This window comes from Colobus angolensis, unplaced genomic scaffold (assembly GCF_000951035.1).
Source record: "Colobus angolensis palliatus isolate OR3802 unplaced genomic scaffold, Cang.pa_1.0 Scaffold29, whole genome shotgun sequence".
NCBI classification, from domain to species: Eukaryota; Metazoa; Chordata; class Mammalia; order Primates; family Cercopithecidae; genus Colobus; species Colobus angolensis.
Genome location: NW_012116154.1, coordinates 3119451 through 3124019, shown reverse-complemented (window position 1 = coordinate 3124019; position 4569 = coordinate 3119451). Strand labels below are relative to the sequence as shown.

General features: G+C 44.8%; 1 protein-coding gene across 1 annotated transcript in view; it reads left to right on the top strand.

Moving 5' to 3' along the window:
- N4BP2 (NEDD4 binding protein 2) overlaps positions 1-4569 on the top strand; it is a 107750-nt gene that overhangs the window by 33023 nt on the left and 70158 nt on the right. The gene's annotated exons all lie outside the window — the stretch shown is intronic.

The window sequence follows — 4569 nt, the reverse complement described above, 5'->3', positions numbered from 1 at the left end:
GATCTCGGCTCACTGCAACCTCTGCCTCCTGGGTTCAAGCAATTCTCCTGCCTCAGCCTCCTGAGTAGCTGGGATTACAGGTGCACGCCACTACGCCCAGCTAATTTTGTAATTTTAGTAGAGACGGGGTTTCTCCATGTTGGTCAGGCTGGTCTCAAACTCCAGGCCTCAGGTGATCCGCCTGCCTCAGCCTCTCAAAGTATTGGGATTACAGGCGTGAGCCACCGAGCCCGGCTTGTTTTTGCTTTTTTTTTTTGAGACGGAGTCTTGCTCTGTTGCTTGGGCTGGAGTGCAGTGGCACAATCTTGGCTTATTGCAACCTCCGCCTCCTGGGTTCATGCAATTCTTCTGCCTCAGCCTCCCAAGTAGCTGGGATTACAGATGTGTGCCACCATGCCCAGCTAATTTTTGTATTTTTAGTAGGGACGGGGTTTCGGCGTATTGGTCAGGCTAGTCTCTAACTCCTGACCTCAAGTGATCCACCCACCTTGACCTCCCAAAGTGCTGGAATTACAGGCTTGAGCCACTGTGTCCGGCCCAGAGATGGCGTTTTGTCATGTTACCCAGGCTGGTCTCGAACTCCTTGGCTCAAGTGATTCGCCTGCCTCAGCCTCCCAAAGTGTTGGGACAACAGGTGTGAGCCACCATGCCTGGCCTACACAGGTTTCTAAGCTTTTACTTATATATTTGAGGGACTAAAATAACACCTCATGAGAAGGAAAATATAATCACAGATTTTGTTACTAGAATTTTCAAAAGAGCTTATGGTGGTGTAAGACATGTTCACTGAGGAAGCATAAAGAACTGAATTGTGGTGTTAGTTTTTCTATTTAATAAGTGTTTTCATTTCTCTGCTTCTTTTTTTTGAGACGGAGTCTCGCTCTGTTGCCCAGGCTGGAGTGCAGTGGCGCGATCTCGCTCACTGCATGCTCTGCCTCCCAGGTTCTGGCCATTCTCCTGCCTCAGCCTCCCGTGCAGCTGGGACCACAGGCACCCGCCTAATTTTTGTTTTTGTATTTTTAGTAGAGACAGGGTTTCACCGTGCTAGCCGGGATGGTCTCGATCTCCTGACCTCGTGATCCGCCCGTCTCGGCCTCCCAAAGTGCTGGGATTACAGGCTTGAGCCACCGCGCCCAGCCTCTCTGCTTCTTAAAGGCCAATCTTGGCTGGGTACAGTGCCTCATGCCTGTAATCCCAGCACTTTGGGAGGATGAGGCAGGCACATCACTTGAGGCCAGGAGTTCAAGACCAGCCTGGCCAACATGGCAAAACTCTGTCTCTACCAAAAATATAAAAATTAATGGGACATGGTGGCATGCACCTGTAGTCCCAGCTACTTGAGAGGCTGAGACACACGGATTGCTTGAGCCTGAGAGGCAGAGGCTACAGTGAGCTGAGCTCTTGCCACTGCACTCCAGCCTGGGTGACAGAGTGAGACTCTGTCAAAAAAAAAAAAAAAAAAAACTAATCTTGCTTCTTCATATTTTACATATTGTTAGCTATCCATAAATATTTGTGTACCTGTTTTATGTGTGTTACTATGCATAGTACCATTTTGGAGTATATATCATGATCCATGTTCTCAAGAAACATTGTTAGTTGTAGATATAAACACATATAGATGGAAATATAATAAGTCAGTAACACTGACTCTAAATTAAGAAAGATTAGTACTGCAATAAGTAGTTAAGGATTATAGAAAGTGCTGATGTATTATACAGAAATACACTTGGAATTAAAGATACATATTTTTCAGCAACTGGCTTTAACATTTAACAACATGTCCCAGAGGTCTGTCTAGTTTTTGCACAGCTTTTCTTTTATTTATTTATGTTTTTGAGGTGGAGTCTTGCTCTGCTGCCTAGGCTGGAGTGCAGTGGTGCGATCTCGGCTCACTGCAACCTCTGCCTCCTGGTTAAAGCGATTCTTCTGCCTTAGCCTCCTGAGTACCTGGGACTACAGGTGCACGCCGCCACGCCTGGCTAATTTTTGTATTTTTAGTAGAGACGAGGTTTCACCTTATTGGCCAGGCTGGTCTAGAACTCCTGACCTCATGATTTGCCTGCCTTGGCCTCCCAAAGTGCTGGGGTTATTACAGGCATGAGCCACCGCACCAGGCCTACACATCTTGTTTCTATATTCCACCTAATTTTTTTTATTACTGCATAGTATTCCAAAGGATGATTTCTGCCATAGTTTATACTGTTTTCCTAAGTGTTTAGGATGTTATAACAGATGGATAAATATTTCTCTTTTTGTTTGTTTGTTTGAGACAGGGTTTTGCTTTGTTGCCCAGGCTGGAATGCAGTGCTTTGATTACTGCCTACTGCAGCCTTGGCCTCTCAGGCCCAAACAATCCTACCTCAGCCTCCTGAGCAGCTGGGACGACAGGCATGTGCCATCAGACCCAGCTGATTTTAAATTTTTCGTAGAGGTGTTTTCCCTACGTTGCCCGGGCTCATCTAAACTCCTGGGCTTAAGCAATCCTCTTCCTTTGGCTTCCCAAAGTGTTGGAATTAGAGGTGTTAGCCATCATGCCTGCCCCTGATAGATATTTTTAAAGATTATTGGTTACTTAATTTGGTTACATTTTCTATAAAAAGTATTTTTTGGCCAGGTACAGTGGCTCCTGCCTGTAATCCCAGTACTTAGGGACACTAAGGCAGGAAGATCACTTGAGGTCAAGAGTTTGAGGCCAGCCTGGCCATCATGGTGAAACCCTGTCTCTACTAAAAGTACCAAAATTAGCCAGGTGTGGTGGCCCTCACCTGTGGTCCCATCTACTCGGGAGGCTGAGGCAGGAAAATCACTTGAACCTGGAAGGCGGAGGTTACATTGAGCTCAGATGGTGTCACTGCACTCCAGCTTAGGTGACAGAGGGAGACTTTGTGTCAAAAAAAACCCAAAAATATCTTTTTTTTTGAGATGGAGTCTCGCTCTGTGGCCCAGACTGGAGTGCAGTGACGTGATCTCGGCTCACTGCAAGCTCCGTCTCCCGAGTTCACGCCATTCTCCTGCCTCAGGACTACAGGCTCATGCCGCCACGCCTGGCTAACTTTTTATACTCTTAGTAGAGATGGGGTTTCACCATGTTAGCCAGAATGGTCTCAATCTCCTGACCTCGTGATCCACCCGCTTCGGCCTCCCAAAGTGCTGGGATTACAGGCGTGAGCCACCGCGCCTGGCCCAAAAATATCTTTTTTAGTGACATACTTTTGGTATCTCATGAGATTTTACCATCTCCCTTTTTCTTATCATGGTAGTATTTTGAAATCGTCTTGTAGGTAACTTAATCCACGGGAAAGACATTGATGATACTGGTTTTTGGTAGCTTCTCTTTCTGAGGAAGTTGTTTGCTGATCGTGTTTGGGAGCATGCTGTGTTTGGGTCCTGTAACTTCCCTATATATTACATACAGATATATTTTTTTGTTTGTTTCTTTTTTGATAGTCTTAAGGAGCTAAATACTTGATTCTTAGTATCAGTTTTCTTAGGCCTATTATTCCTAGTTGGTTGATATTGAATATTATGTAGAATATACATATGTGGGTCTGTGTATGTATGTATGTGTGTGTGTGTGTATATATATATATATATATACACACACACACAGTGGTGCAGTGGTGTAATCTCAGCTCACTGCAACCTCTGCCTCCTGGGTTCAAGCAATTCTCCTGCCTCATTCTCCTGAGTAGTTGAGACTACAGGTGTGTACCACCATGCCTGGCTAATTTTTGTATTTTTAGTGGAGACAGGGTTTTACCATGTTGCCCAGGCTGGTCTTGAACTCCCAACAAGTGATTTGCCTGCCTCAGCCTCCCAGAGTGCTGGGATTACAGGCGTGAGCCATTGCGCCTGGCCAGAATATCTTTTTTGTTTGTTTGTTTGTTTGAGACAGAATCTTGCTCTGTCGCCTAGTCTGGAGTGCAGTGGCGTGATCTTGGGTCACCGCAACCTTTGCCTCCCGGATTCAAGTGATTCTCCTGCCTCAGTCATCTGAGTAGTTGGAATTACAGGCACCGGCCACCACACCCTTCTAATTTTTGTATTTTTGGTAGAGATGGGGTTTCACTATGTTGACCAGGCTAGTCTCAAACTTCTGTCCTGAAGTGATCCACCCACCTCAGCCTCCCAAAGTGCTAGGATTACAGGTGTGAGCCACCGCACTCGGCCACAATATCTTTTTTGATTGTTACAGAGATCTGTTATTTTCTGGATGTTATTCCACCGAGGTAAGTTATTCAAACTTACTTGTCCTTGTCATGTACTACATATAACAGATTTATTTATAAAATGATACGGAGTATAGCACATTTCCTAAAATTGGAATGATACAGAGAAGATGAGCATGGCCTCTGTGCAAGGATATGACACGCAGATTCGTGAAGTGTTCCATATTTTTAGCTTCAGTATTAAAACTGTATAAATATTTGTATAGCTGATAAGGTTCTTTTTAGAGAAAATACTTAAAAAAATGCAGGTTGTACCTTTTTGAATTAGATTTTAAAGCTTCTGATGTTGAATATTTCTAAATATGTGTGTGTGTGTGTGTGTGTGTGTGTGTGTGTG